Source organism: Alexandromys fortis, unplaced genomic scaffold, assembly GCF_014885135.2.
Source record: "Alexandromys fortis isolate MF-2015 unplaced genomic scaffold, M_Fortis_MF-2015_v1.1 scaffold_18, whole genome shotgun sequence".
Lineage (NCBI taxonomy): Eukaryota > Metazoa > Chordata > Mammalia > Rodentia > Cricetidae > Alexandromys > Alexandromys fortis.
In genome coordinates this window covers 16,896,769-16,912,498 of record NW_026067897.1, presented here as the reverse complement: position 1 = coordinate 16,912,498, position 15,730 = coordinate 16,896,769, and the positions used below count along the sequence as shown (strand labels likewise).

The following is a 15,730-nucleotide window of genomic DNA, read 5'->3' as shown; positions in this document are numbered from 1 at the left end:
CCATTTGCATGCAAACTTCAAGAAGTCCTTGTTTTTTTACTGCTGAGTAGTACTCTAATATGTATACAACAAAAGTATATGCTCAACTATGTTCCTAGCAGCATTGTTTGTAATAGCCAGAACCTGGAAACAACCTAGATGCCCTTCAATGGAAGAATGGATAAAGAATGTATGGAATATATACATATTAGAGTACTATTCTTTCTTTCTTTTATTTATTTATTTTTGGTTTTTGAGACAGGGTTTCCCTGTAGCTTTGGAGGCTGTCTTGGAACTATCTCTGTAGACCAGGCTGGCCTCGAACTCACAGAGGCCTGCCTCTGCCTCCTGAGTGCTGGGATTAAAGGTGCCACCTCCTGGCTATCCATTTGTTTGATAATACAGTCCTTTTGTTCTACTCCTAACTTGAAGTCAGGAGTATATTAAACTGTGGGAAATTAAACACAGGGGAACAGGAGAATTTTCAGTACTCACTGAAATTCTCTCCTGATACTATCTTAATGTTTCTGCATTTTATTATTTTCTTTGGTGTCTTCATATTTACTATCTTTCTAAATCCCCACACCTCCACTCTGGAAGAAAGGTATTTTTGTTGAGGCTGGCCCTCCAACAAGTTTATTAGTTATTTTTCAGTTGCTATGATAAAATACCATAAATGAAAACAACTTACGAAAGAAAAAGGTTTACTGTGGCTTAAAATTTCAGACAGAAAGTCCATAATGGCATGGAAAGCAGGGTGGCAGATAGCCACAACAGGGAGCTGGGAGATCGTATCTTCAACAGCAAACCAAAGTAGAAAGAAGGAACTGGAAATGTGGGGCAAACCTATGAACTCTTCCTCCAGTAAGACTCTGCCTCTTACTGATCCCACAACCTCACCAAATAACACCACCAACTGGGGGCCAACATTCAAACATGTGATTCTGTGTAGGACTGTCTCATTCAAAGCAGCATCAGAAGCCACAGGAACTGGGGGGTGACAGGACCCTCTAAACCTAGGAGGCTGGCTGGAGTTGAGCATAGGACAGTTGATTGGAAGCTTTCCTAAGTAGTGAGGACCCTCTAGGGTTCTCTCCAGCCCTTCCTACCCCTGGACGACGTTAGCACAGAGATCTTCTGAACTAGGGACCACCAGGCACAGCAGAGGGAGAAGTGAACCTTAAGTAAGCCGAGAGACAACGTGGCACATCACTTACGCCCAACTCTGCCTCCATCTTCGTGCAGGTTCGGATTTATTTGTTTTGGTTGTGTGGTAAAAGCAGCTTGCAGGGAAAGGAGGGTTTTTTTTTTTTGGCACAAATGGTGCAGTCCGTTGTGGCAAAGAGTTCAAGTTGGCAGGAGCTGGAAGCAGCTGTCCCCATCACAACCACGGTCAAGGAGCAGAGAGTAACAAAGGCATGCTTACTACTCTGCTCCTCTCTCTCATTCACGTAGTCCAGGGTCCCTTGCCTAAGGAATGGTTCCACTCACAGTGGACAGGTCTTCCTACCTCAACGCAATCAAGATAATTCCCCACAGATTTGCACATCACGAGATCTTAGAAATACTGTCATTGCCGGGCGGTGGTGGCGCACGCCTTTAATCCCAGCACCGGGAGGCAGAGGCAGGCAGATCTCTGGGAGTTCGAGGCCAGCATGGTCTACAAGAACTAGTTCCAGGACAGGAACCAAAAAGCTAAGGAGAAACCCTGTCTCAAAAATCAAAAAAAAGAAAAAAAAAATTAAATACTGTCATTTAGACTCAAAATTACAAACAACAAAGAGAAAGCCAGTCTCAAAAACCTGGGGATAAGAATGGTACCATTGCCAGGTGGGTGGTTGCTCAAAGCACATCTTTAATCCTGGCACTTGGGAGGCAGATGCAGATGGATCTCTGTGAGTTCAAGGCCAGCTTAGTCTACAAGAATTAGTTCCCAGGACAGCTAGGGCTGTTACACAGAGAAACCCTATCTCAAAAAAGAAAAGTATAGAAAAAAGAATGGTACTATTAACAGCAACCCTAACAGCTGACCCTGACTTATTCTCACTCAATCCTCTCTCTCTGTAACCCCAAATGTGTGGCTCTATAGTTCCGATTGTCCATATGGGCTCCTTTTATATCAAAGGTGCTGTTTCTTTAAGTATAGCATATCTACAGGCTACAGCAATGCAAGAAATGTTCTTGGCTCTCAGCCTAAAGTGATACCCAAATTGCCTTAGCAAAGGAAAGGAGCACCTTGGACCATGACCAGGACCCTTTGTTCTTTGGATCGTGCTTGGCTCAATCGCTCTTCTCTTTTGATTGACATTGAAACAGGAACTGTAGCACCCAGCCCCAAATACAAATCGTAAGTCTTACTAAAAGCGTAACTAGAAACTGATTTTCACACTCCTTTTCTGGACCAGTGGTTGGAGGAACAGTTGAACCAAGAGCTTGGGTTGATGATTAAGTACATGGCAGGGTGACGCTTGGAAAGGCAGTTTTCCAGAACTCCAATTGACATAAAGTATGTCCACTGACACAAGTAATGAAGCGTGGGCAGTCACTAGGTTCAGAGACCAGGGATCTGTAAATACCTTGCAGCGTCCGTCTTGACTTCCCTTTCTTGACTGAATTTAGGGACTGGAAGCCTTCCCTTCAACAGCAGTGTAAGAGAGGCAAGAAGATTCTGTACAGAAAATCCATTGCAGCTTGTGGAGCATGAAGCAAGCCAATTATTACAAATACCTTTTAAGAGAATAGGGAGTCAGAAGAGGGGGAGAAGGAAGAAAAAAAGGAAAAAAATTTTTTAGGTGGCTGACTGAAGACAATCATTTCTTGCTTTCTACAAACCTAGGTAAAAGGAAAGTCAATCCAACCTGTCTGAAAGGAAAAATGAGGACCCATTTCTTCAAAGCTCAGCAGGATTTAGGCGAGAAGATTCCTAGGACGCTGGACATGGTGGCAAATATCTTGATTCCAGCCCTCAGGAGACAGAGGCAGGCAGATCTCTGGAGTTCCAAACCAGTAGAGCTACCTGGACCCTATCCCTGGGCATGGGAAGTCTTAGGAATGCAGGCACATCCTGCTTCCATAATGTGGACTTGGGCTGTCTGCTTTTTGAACCTTGCCAATTCAAAAGACTGCCCCCAAGAGGAGGAAATGTGAACACCTCCTAATTCAAATGCTAGGCGAATGGGAGACTGCGATGTTTTTTAAGGGAAGGCCATTAAGGAAGCGACTGACAGAAAGAAGATGCTGAGTTTATTTGAAGTCAACTGCGAGACTTTGCAAAACATTCAAATTGAGGTTCTTCTGCGCACTAGAGACGTCCTAAAATAGCTAGGAACTGAGAGCCGAGCGCAGAGCATGTTTGGTCTGCTAGATTGAAATTCATTTGATTAGGGAATAAATATAAAGCCGAAGCCATAGTGGGAAAGCCGAAGAGTTAAAAATAAACAGAGGACTTTTTCCACCAAAGTACAGCTAGAATTTGCTGCAATGACAAAGAGGCCCAGCATTTTAGTGACTTCGTGCAAGCCGAGGCTTTTCCTCTCTTTGTGGCAGGTGTTGATTCGGTGTCTTCAGCCCTGCTCATAGGTGCGTCAAAATTCCTGTCCCATCTGCTCACCAGTGTTGCTGGTGTTGCACAGTGGTCCTCCTTGCAGCTGTCTTGCCCTGAGACCCAACAGCTGGTGCTCATGCTGAGCTGTTTGGAAAGCCCCATCAGTGAGCTCATAGGCGCCTGGGGACCAGTGTGGTCCCTCCCTTCAGATGCAACAACGTCCAGGAAAAGAATGAAGCAGATTACCTGGGAAAGCTCTTCTTTAGTGGACTTAATTGAGAAGCTGCTTTTAAAAGCCCTTGAAGTAGTAATTGGTAAACATGAATGAATAGAAGTAATTTTGAGGCAAGACCGTGAAACCCACAATTGACGAGTCATGCCCATCCCTTTGGAAAGACCAGCAGATTCTAAGGATGCAACCCTAGGACACAAAAGGAAAGCCTTAGATGGAAATGCCATCGAGATGGAGTGAGATGCGCTGCAGAGATGGCTCTGAGGTTAAGAGCCCTTGCTGCTTTTCCAGGGGACCTGAGTTTGGAACCCAGACGCCATATCAGGCAGCTCACAACTGTTTGTAACTTAAAATCTAGGGCATCTGACATTTTCTCTGCCTCCCTTGGTACCTGCACATCCATTGCATGCACACTCATGTGCACACGGGAACACAAACACCGAAGAAATGAGTATAGAGGCTGCCACAATGGGAACCCTTGACTTCTTACAGACATGTTGATTTGTCTCTGAGAGATGATGGATACACTCTCTTTTTTTTTTTTTTTTTTTTTTTTTTTTTTTTTTTCGAGACAGGGTTTTTCTGTGGCTTTGGAGCCTGTCCTGGCACTAGCTCTGTAGACCAGGCTGGTCTCGAACTCACAGAGATCCACCTTCCTCTGCCTCCCGAGTGCTGGGATCAAAGTCGTGCGCCCCCACTGCCCGGCCTGGATACACTCTTAAAACTATTGGAATCACCTAGTAGAACAGACCTCTGGGTGTGTCTGTGAATACGGTGAATACGGGTGGCACCTTCTAGAGACTGTAATCCCACCCAAATCCTGGGCTGCCTCGGCTTGTATTGCTGAACATTCTGGAATTTGAGTCCCAAACCTCTTGTTCTGAATTCATTCTTACTAAGCAAATCTTTGCTCGGGGTTTGGCGTTCCCTGCAGGTCTGTTTTCAGCCAGAGAGTGTTCATCACACAGGCTTTGCCAATTTAAAACAGACCACAGCTCCACAGCTAACGGAGGAGATTTGAAGCCTGGCATCTTGGCTTTCTATCTCACTGTGACAAGCAGGGTGTATGTATCCCGGCGGATGGGACCGCAGTTACGTGCTAGGAAAGAGAAGTGCCGCAAGCCTTCTGGAGGATGCCTGACTATTCTGTAATGAGCGTTTAGAAGAAAAAATCCCGCAGAAACAAGTTGACAGTGGAGGAAAGGGGAAGAGTAAAAGCCGCCTGGCAAGTGGTAAGAAAAGCAACTGAGTGGTGGCAAGAGAGGATGGCAGGAGACGCCAGAGATACCTGGAGAGTTGGGTGGCCTCTAATGTTTTTTTTTCCCAAATTTAAAATTGTAATGTAAGCCGGGCTATGGTGGTGCACGCCTTTAATCCCAGCACTTGGGAGGCAGAGGCAGGCAGATCTCTGTGAGTTTGAGACCAGACTGGTCTACAAGAGCTAGTTCCAGGACAGGCTCCAAAACCACAGAGAAACCCTATCTCGAAAAACCAAAAAAAAAAAAAAAAAAAAAAAATTGTAATGTAATTCTTTATAGATTATGAAGAAAATGCAATGTAGCAAAAATTTAAGTTAATAGTATTGATAATGGGATAAAAACGCATCTAGATTATTCCAGATTTGCTTGGTTGGTTAGGATTTTTTGAGATACAATTTTTCCACGGAGCCCAGACTGACCTGAAATTCATGATCCTTCTGCCTCAGCTTTTCAAGTACTAGGGTTACAGGCATGAGTGACCACGTTCAGCTAAAATTCTGTATTTTTAATAGAAATCCTATTGAAGATGGCTAAATTATAAGAGCAAGACTATGCATTATAAGATCAAATGAATCACATACTATAGCAAGTTATAAGATATTATAGAATGATGGAGTTCAATTCGGTCATACAAACTAGATGGTTGATGACTTTTGGTGAGCAAAGATTAAATAAAAGGTGGTAACTAGCGGGATGAAATGAAACACACACATTATTTCTCTGGCTTTGGAAATGGAAAAGGCTGGAAAAGCTCAAGAATGGAATGGAAACGGCAGGGTGATTATGTCGGAATTTTATTTTATTCTTTATGCTTTCCTGCAATTTTCAAATTTTCCATAATGAACTTAGGGTCCTTTTATGATAATGTGAATTACTTTTATGGGGAAGCATGCCTCCATTAGCAATTCCGTTTTTCAATTATTTTTGTTAGTTATCGTGGAATTAAAAACTCATTAGATACATTAAATGTAACATTTTTAGATGCTCAGGGTATACTTGCTCCTGACTGTTTTTTTAAAATGAATCTGTAATTAGATGGAATAAGAGAAACGAGACTAGCAAGGCTCTCTCAGGGGAACAGCAAAGACATGAAAGGCCCCACTTCAAATATTGTGTAACACTTACCATAGAAATGGTTGTCTTGTGGACACAGTTTACAGAATGCAATATATATATATAAATTGAAATTTGACTTTAGATTTGCTCATGGATTTCAATATGAATAGAATAAGTAACCCAAATTCAATTCAAGCTGTAAGTTTAGTTTCACAACGTCTGAAAACGAGATGGTAATCAAGGCAGTATTAAAAACAAGGTGATACACTAAAAACCTTTGCACACAACTGAAAAAACTAAGTCCATCTGCCTAGAATACACTAATTCTAATTTTTCTTTTTACTTTCTTAAAGATTAATTTATTTTTATTTTATGTGCATGGGTGTTTTGCCTGCACTTTATCTGTGCATCGCGTTCATGCCTGGTACCTGTGGAGACCCAAAGAGAGGATCAGATCCCCCGGAGCTGGAGTTATAGACAGTTGTTAGCTGTCATGTGGGCACCAGAAATTGAACCCTGGTGGGCAGCCAGGGCACTTAATCTTGAATTTACTCTCCCTTAAATAGTTTTTTTTTCTTTCTCTGTTACATAGAGGGACCCTTAAATAGTTTTTAAAGAATTTTTATGGGCATGTGTGTGTTAAGGGGGATTGAATTAGCATGTACACATGTCTGCCGTGTTTTCAGAGGCTGAAAGAGACTGTTGGATCTCCTGGAACTGAAGTTATAGGCTCTATCAAACGCTCAATATGGGTGCTGAAAGCCACACTCTGGTCCTCTGGGAAAGTAGCAAGCACACTCTTAAACTCTAAGGCATCTCTCCTTCCCAGATTAGAGTCTTTTCAAATAGTGAAGCTACCCATTACATACTGAATTACATATATGTTAATTCACAACGGATATCTTAAGTAGAGTTCTAAACTCTGTTTGGTCATTTAGAAGACACAGAGGGTGTCTTATTGGGTGGAGTTGATGTGATCTGTGAATACTAGGGCAAGCTCATCAGAAAGTAAGAAGCAATGTTAATATCAAGAAACCTTCGTAGAACAAAAAGAGTTATCATTGTCACGGCTTAAAAGTTGAGACCTAGCTATGGATTGAGATGATCTACGCTCTCAGTGATACTAAGAACCCATCATCCCAGGATAGTCTTCTCCCTAGACTCAAAGAGGATGCAATCAATGTACGCTTCACCTCCAATTTGCCATTGGGGTTTTGATGTTGGATGTTTTGTTTGTTGGTTTTTGGTTTGTTTTTTGTAGGCTGGGGATGGGACCACCGACCTCATACATCCCAGCAAGCTCTCTCTGTGAAGCCTACCCATCTGAATTTTTTTTTTCCTTTAGCTCTTTTCTTCCTTCCAGGCAAAAAAATTGATCCTCTAAGACTATAAAATGTTCTCTGGTTACTTCATCCCCAGATTACAGCCCTTGTTTATATATTAATGTGCCTAGAACTATAATAATTAAGCTTCAAACTGCATTGCAAGCTTGGGTGTGCTCAGTTTAGACTAAAGGAGCTCCAGCTGGGAATGAGATGCTCAGCTCAGCCTCCTATTCTAGCCACTCCCTGTCACCCCAGTTCCAACCCTCTGCTACTCTCCTGCCAGGGTAGGTGGTAGATGGAAGCAAGACAGGGGTAGAAGGGGAGGAAAAGTCATACAGGGTGGCATACAGAGGTGCTGGTGGAACTGCCCTCTGCTTCCCACTGAGACATCGGGCTGAGGTTATTTTCTCAGCCAGCACCTACAGCCGTGGTTCCCAGATTTCCTAACGCTGTGACCCTTTCATACAGTCCCTCACGTTGTGGTGACCCCAACCATAAAATTATTTTCGTTACTACTTCATAACTATAATTTTGCTACTGTTAGGGATCAGAATGTACATTATCTGTGTTTCCCAATGGCCTTAAGCTGAACCCTGTGAAAGGGTCATTCAACCCCAGAGGGGTTGCGATCCACAGGTTGAGAACCTCTGACCTACAGCCTCCTCGGAGTCTCTACAGCGCGGCCCCTCCCACCGGAATTTCATTGTTCAAGCAGGATCTCCCCTGAAGCGGCCCTCTGTCATCCCTGTCTGCTTCTCCTCCTCCATTCAGTGATACCTCCGACTCCTTCTGCCACTAACCCTTCACCTGCGGTCAGAAGAACCGGTCAGGGCTCTTCCCTTACAATCCTGACTTGCACTGGTCCTCTGAGTTTTGTATTTCCTCCGGCAGGGGACGTGCCGTTCTGGTCCGACTAAAGGTCAGCTGTCTCCGCCTAGCAGTACCTCATGCACCTTGTCCTCTAGGCATGAGTCAGATGCTGCCTGTGTCCCCTGCACTTAAAGAGCCCTGTTCATCTCTGTGCGATGCTCTCCCACGTGAGAGGCAGACAGGAAGAGCTCTAAGGGGGAAGCGCAGGTGAGGATCCCGGAGCTGTTCTGATTCTTCTCTTTAAGCGCCATGGATAGATTCCAGGCTCCGCTTTGCCCCGGAGTGTGACGGTATTGGTCTTAGGACCCCAGTGACAGCTGGGAAAGAATCTTGTCAACCTTACCTTCCTTCCCTGCAGTTGTTCCCAAACCACTCAGCCTCCCAGCGTGCCACAGCGGAGTCTAGCGCCAAGTTATGCAAATAGGAATGACGGAAAGAGGAGGAACCAGGGACAATGGGAAACGGTGGCAGATTTCAAGCGCCACGGACTCAAAGCTGGAGAAGGAAGGAATTCAGAAAGATTCCTGGACTGAAGGGTTCAGGAGGCCAGAGAATTTAGAAGAAATGGTTGCGCAAACAGTCTGAAAAGATCAATTGCATTGCTTGGCTGAAGTCAAAGAAGATGAGAAATGGCAAAACCAACCTTAGTGCTACAGCTTAAGAACCAGCCAGTGATGACCATCGATAGCAGAGTTCAAGTGTGCAGAAGACTCTTTCTTCAGAGCACAATGATGGAAAAGCTGAACATGAGGGACAAGGTATTAACTTTCCCTAGAGAGACGTAAACCAAGGCCTAGTCCACCCAGATAGGGAATCAAAAAAGAGAAAAAAAGAGATGATTGCACCCAAGTCCAGCTTGGTCCATCCATGAGTTTAATTGCTTTTATTTACAAGAGTATGGGCCGGGGATTACTAAGGAGCATAGACAACTTACAAGTAGCTACACCACCAGAGTCTCCCTTCCTCTCAACTGTTAACTGCTTAATGTCCTCAGGAAGGGCTGTCTCACGTGTCCTTCACCGCGTGAGCCCCTGTGTGTACCACCCTATGAGAAGCCATGTAGCTCTTTCCCAAGAGCCTTTCTCTCCACAGGAGAATGGCAGTGTGCCCGCCCAAGTCATGGGATGGCCCCCTGCAGGCAATCACAGCTGCTCCGATTTTGAGACCACAATGGCTACATCATACCCAGAGGACAAAGTTTCTAATAACTAGCTAGGAATCCAAGTGGAAACATCCCAGGAAGCGTGAACTCAGGATGTTTTTTGAGACTGCACCTTTCAGAACTGGGTCAGAGATGGCGCCAGGAGTCACAGAGCTCAATGATTGCCAAAGCGTCAAGTAGAAAGATGAAAAGACTACAGAGAAACCCTGTCTCGAAAAACAAAACAAAACAAAACAAAAAAAAAAAAACCGAAAAGACAGTAGGTGTGACCACCTGGGAAAGTTCCATCTTTTAGAGGAAAGGGTATGAAGAGAACGCTTGCAGAGGAAATAGAGCTCACTGGCATTCCAGAGGAAGAGATTCATCTGAGTCTAACTAGCCCACTCTAAAAACGGCTACAGCCAAAGCTTCATCTGAGTCTAACTAGCCCACTCTAAAAAGAGCCACAGCCAAAACTGCTCCTCCACTTACCAATCACCTTCACTGCTTGGCTTCAAAGACTGAAAGAAAAAAAGGAAAAAGAAAAGAAAATTCTGGTTTCACATCTGCAAAATGACACTGGTATTTCTATCTCCCTCCCAAGACTGTGAGGAGGCGTAGGTGAGGCAAGGGAGAGGGCCTCTGGCCTAGAACACAGGCACAGCAAATGTGGACAGCTCCAAACACTGTGACTCTCTGTCTTAGTTTGCTTTCTATTGCTGTAATAAACACTATAACCAAAAACAACTCGGAGAGGAAAGGGTGTGGTTCAGCTTACAGCTGCAGTCCAGGCTGAAGGGAGGTGGGGGACAAGAAATTCAAGACAGCAACCTGGAAGGAAGCAAGAGACAAAACAGAAGCCATGACAGGTGCTGCTTACTGACTTGTTCTCATATTTGCTCCTCCTCCTTTCGTATACTATAGTGATATTATGTTTGTGTTTTAATAAATAAAGTTTGCCTGAAGATCACAGTGCAAAACTAGCCACACTAGTCAGCCATACAGTGGTGGCGCACACTTTAATCCCAGCAGCCAAACTAGTTAGACAAAGAGCCTGGGTGGTGGTGGTGCACACCTTTAACATCAGCACTAGAGAGGAATATAAGGAAAGAAGAAGGAGACAGGACCTCGCTCTCTTTTCAGTCTGAAGATTCTGTAGAGGTAAGAGCTCTATAGTAGTTGGCTGCTTTGCTTTTCTGCTCTTTCAACTTGAACCCCAGTATCTCTGTTTCTGGGTTTTTATTATTCATGCTATATCTGGCACCCAGCATGGGGCTGGAACCCATGACCCTGAAATTAGGAGTCTCATGCTCTACAACTGAGCTAGGACCACCAGCCTAAGGGTGGTATCGCTCTAAGTAGAGTAGGCCCTCACCTATCAGTTAGCAATCAAGAAAATGCCCTAACTCAGAGAATAAGAGCACTGGCTGCTCTTCCAGGGGTCCTGAGTTCAATTCCCACCAACCATATGGTGGCTCACAGCTATCTGTAATTAGATCTAGTGCCCTCCTCAAGCCTGCAAGCATACATGCAGGCAGAACACTGTATACGTAATAAATAAATCTTTAAAAAGAAAAGGTTAATTTAAAAAAAGAAAGAAAGAAAACGCCCTAAAGACTTGCCTGCAGCCGGGCAGTGGTGGCACACGCCTTTAATCCCAGCACTTGGGAGGCATAGGCAGGCGGATCTCTGTGAGTTCAAGACCAGCCTGGTCTACAAAAGCTAGTTCTAGGACAGGCTCCAAAACCACAGAGAATCCCTGTCTCGAAAAAGCAAAAAAAGAAAAAGAAAAAGAAAAAAGACGACTTGCCTACAGACAATCCATTGGAGGCATTTCTTTCCATCGAGGTTCCTTTCCCCATTTGATTCCAGCTTATGTCAAGTTGACAAAAATTAACCAGCATGCTATAAACATCTAATTCCTTCTGCTTAATCGGTACTCATTCTTTCATGAGATGAGGGTCTCAAACGTACTTCTAACAGCATGGTCCCTTTTCTTGCTTCATTTAGCCTTCCTTAGGATGAAAATGGTACTGGGGAAATGAAAGGGATCTCCGCAGTAGGTAGCTGGTACCATGGCACAGCTCACATAAATGCATTGCCACTCCGCTGCTGGTTTGGCTTCCAAACGTACTCTGACAAGGTTAGGGCTTCTCCTCGTGGACCATAGTAGAGATTTAGAGGCACTGCCACCAGCTGGGTGGTGGTTGCTGAATTACAGTGTATATTTACTATGCTGCTGTTCTACCGCTGTCTAACAAATTGCCACAAACGTAACGGCTCCAAACAACACCCTGTGTCTTGGCTCACAGGTCTAGAATCTAGGTGCCACTTGGCTGGATGCTCGGCTCTAGGGCTCACTGGGCTCAAATCAAAGTCGCAGTGGCACCGCCTTTCTTTGGGGGATCAATTTCCAGTTACGAGATGGCTACTGTGGGAATTTGTCATTGTAGGACTAAGGCCCCTATTTCCTTGCTAACTGCTTTCTAGAGACCTGGTTTAGCTCCTCAAACCAGCTACAATCCAAGAGTGGCCAGTGCAAATCATCGTGTGCTTTCTTCCAGCCCCAGGCAAAGAACCCACTCTGTTTCTCTCAAGACAATCTTGGCTTTAGCATTGAATTAAGAGATTATGGGGGCTGAAGAGAGACCACGCAAGTCCAAGGACCTGAGTTTGAGTCCTTAGAATCCAGGTGAAGCCGGACTTGGTAGTGTACCTCTATAAAGCCAGTACTCCCGTGGTGAGATGGGAGGTAGAGGCAGAATTCCCAGACGTACAGGCAAGCTAACCTGGAACACACAATAGTGAATGATAAAGAGACCTTGCTTAAAGCAAGAAGGAAGGTGAGGACCAATACCCAAGATTGTCCTCTGATCTCCACCATAGCAAGTGTACACCTGCACTCACACACACACACACACACACACACACACACACAAAGGGGGGGGGCTTGAAGACTGTTTAGTTCAAACTGCAACATTCTGTGAAGTCCAAAATATACACTGCAGCTCAAATGATCACTAGCACAATATCGAAATGAAGAGACTTCAAAATATTCCTTTGATATTTTTATATTGGCTTCATATCAAAATGGCAATACTCAGGGTATGTTGATTTAAATAAAACGTGTTATTAGAATCCATTTCACCCATTTCTCATTATCCCTTTTATTACCTACCAGAAAAACTTAAAAATCACAAATGTGGTTTATGCCATGTTTCTCTGGGACAGCACAAGAGAAAGCTAAGACCAAGAAAAAACTCAGACCAGCCCTAGACTGTGAAAATGGTCATCATTTCCACAATACCACAAGAGGGAAGTCAGTGGCGTTTGGGGGGGACACAGAGGAGTGGTCAGTTTAGCTGGGGAAGTGATGGAGACCTGAGGCTTGGTCCCCTGCTCCTAGCTGAGGAGGAACTTCATTCTCCCATGCAAACCCTTTTCCAAGAGACAGAGACTCTACATTTAAAACTGCGGGCCAACTGCTAAGTGAGTCTTTACTCTCAGTGACACCAATTCATAGCAAGGTTACAAAAGAGCCCCGAGTGCCCAAGTGCACGTGAGCCCTTGTCTGACAAACCACCACTCCGCATCCGCCTGTGCCTTTCTCGTCTTTCTCTTAGACACCCGCAGGTGTGTGAGAATCTCTCACCTACTTTGTACAAGCTCCTGGGCTCTCACCACTGGGAGCAACTTGTCTTCAAAACCCCTCATTGGCAGGGCTTTTGATCTTGCCAATAGAGGGCAGCTATTATCAGCTTAATTAGAGGGTGGTTAATTACCCTTGTGGCCCTCCCAATTAGTTCAAAGAGCTCCCTTAGCTTTCTAGCTTATGAAAAACAGAGGAGGAAAGAAACTGGAATGCTATGAATAATTTTTTTTCTATAGTGTTTTCTCCCACTAGGAATATCCCTATCAGTTACCTTTTTGACTAAGTCCCCACTTCCCTTAAAGACTCACGTGAATCTTTGGTATTCATTAGACAAACACTTTTATATGCAAATAGTGAATATTTAGTAAGCATGCTGAGCAGTAAACATACAGCATCTCATTTAACCTTTTCAGCTCATAAATGAAATAATAAGAATGAGTAGACATTTACTAGGTGCCAAGGATTTTCTGTTTGTTTATTTGTTTGCCCAAGATGCCCACATGAGAGGTACCAAGAATGGTACCTGTACTGAGTAAGTGCCCCCAAAAAATGTTAGTTAATATTTAAATTAATCCTACAAAGACTCTGCGTCATAAATGATATCATCATTCTTGCTTTACATATAAGTAAACTGAGGCTAGCTGATTTTAAGTTGCAGACTCTGTGTTCTTGTTTTTTTAATTGTTACTGTGATAAAACACGACAGCCAAGGAGCTGGAGAGATGGCTCTGCTGTTAAGAGCACTTGTTGCTCTCGCAGAGGCCCTGGGTTCAGTTCCCAGCCCAGCACCCACATGGTGGCTTATGACTGGAACTCCAGGGGATCTGATACCTTCTTCTGGTCTCTGTGGGCACCAGGTGCATACTTGATGATCACAGTCCATCATCAGAGAAAGTCGAGGCAGGTCTGCTTGATATTTCACACAGTATCATCCAGAGAACTCACGCACAATCAAAGAAGCATAGTAGACACCATAGAAGATATAGCTTCCTGGTTTACCCATAGGCTCCTGCTTAGCTTGGCTTTCTTCTACAGCTCAAGACAGTCTGCCCGGGGAACAGCGCTGCCACAGTGGGCTGGAGTGATGGCTCAGCAATTAAGAGCACTAGCTGCTTTTGCAGAGGATCCGGGTTTAGGTCCTAGCACCCACATGAAGATGCCACCCATCTGTGGCTCCAGTTCCAATGGCTCTAATACACACTGAGAGAGAGAAACAGGGAGGAAGGGAGGGAGAGAGGGAGGGAGGAATAAGTCTTAGGAGAAGATAAAGAAAGGAAGGAAAGGGTAAAGCTAAGCATGAGCTATGACCTAGCAACTTAGATAGAGATGAGTTTGGCCATCCACATACAGTTTCCAAAGCTAAATATTATCATTTCTGGATCTACAATTAGATGGATTATCCAAGCAACTTGTAACTTAGTCTTGCAGAGGTGGAACACAATACCTTTATGATGAAAGCTCTCTCCAGTGAGGAAAGAAGAGCTGAAGGGCTGACAGAAACTCATACAAGTTTTAGTTCACGCCAATATTTTTGTTCTTAAAAAGAATTTCTTTTGAGAACTACTGATATGGCCACCTGGGTGAAGTTGCTTGTCACTAAACTTGACAGTTTTGAGTCTGATTCTTGGAATCCACGTAGTGGAAGGAGAGAACCAACTCCCCAAAGCTGTCCTCTGGCACACACAAAACAAGTAAATAAATGTAATTTTACAAATTAAAAACACTGCTTTGAAACGATTCTGGCTAGGTTTGGATTTAGGAAAGCCATCGGGAGAGTGCACGGCACTGGTACTGGCAAGAGTCACCATGTTGGTTACTTTCTCAACACCACGACCCAGTACCTGGCAGAACAGCCCCAGGAGTGAGAGTTATTTCAGGATTTTTTTTTCCAGAGGATTCAGTTCCTCATGATGGGGTGGGTGTGACGTAGCCAAGCAATTCACATCATGGTGTCCGGGAAGCAGAGGAGGGAGCTTGTCACCAGTGCCTCTCTGGTTTGGCCTTTCTCCCTTTCATTGTGCCTGAGCTCCTTCCCATGGGATGATGTCACCCGCATCCAGGATGAGCCTTCCTCTCTCGCTACCCGCTCTGTAAACACTCACACAGACACGTCCAGAGATGACAATGAATTTAACCATCACAATTACATATATTTTTCTGAATCTTTGGACTGTATTGTATATATATTTAAAGCTCAATACCTACCTCTTACCTGGGAAACTCAAGGAGCCCAAACCGAACAGCCTCGCCCCCAGTGGGAGTCACTGCCTAATGAAAGAGGCAGTTCGGATTAAAGGATCATGGGTAGATAGGTTTATCTTACACATTGTAATCGGTTTTACGAGACAAAGAGTTCAGAGTATGGGGCAAGCTTTTAACTCTCTTACAAGACCAGGACTGTGAATCGGAGGATATTTTCCTGAAATAGTAGAAATTCAGCTGTGAGATGAAGGATACTCAGGTGTTAGCTAGGACCGGGTGGCTCGGGACACAGCCACAACTGTAAAATAGCTGAGAGATTGAGCAATGTCGGTGTGTCTCAAGAGTAGTAGCAAGTAAAAGGACGCAAAATGAAGCTTCACAAGTGGCTGAGCGTAGCTGGAAAGATGGCCTGGCATTTAAATACAGGTGCTACCCAATCATGAGGGCCAGAGTTTAGATTCAATAACCTA

At 44.3% G+C, this 15,730-nt stretch overlaps 1 long non-coding RNA gene across 1 annotated transcript in view; it reads right to left on the bottom strand.

Annotated features, from left to right (window-relative positions):
• The window catches only part of LOC126515912 (uncharacterized), a 15,113-nt gene extending 5,283 nt beyond the window's left edge, over positions 1-9,830 (bottom strand). Inside the window, exons 1-2 of the long non-coding RNA XR_007595947.1 lie at positions 8,609-9,830; positions 2,556-2,706 (exon numbers count right to left, since the gene is read on the bottom strand). This is a non-coding gene — a long non-coding RNA (uncharacterized lncRNA). The remainder of the gene's footprint in view (positions 1-2,555; positions 2,707-8,608) is intronic.
• Between the last annotated feature and the right edge of the window lie 5,900 nt (positions 9,831-15,730).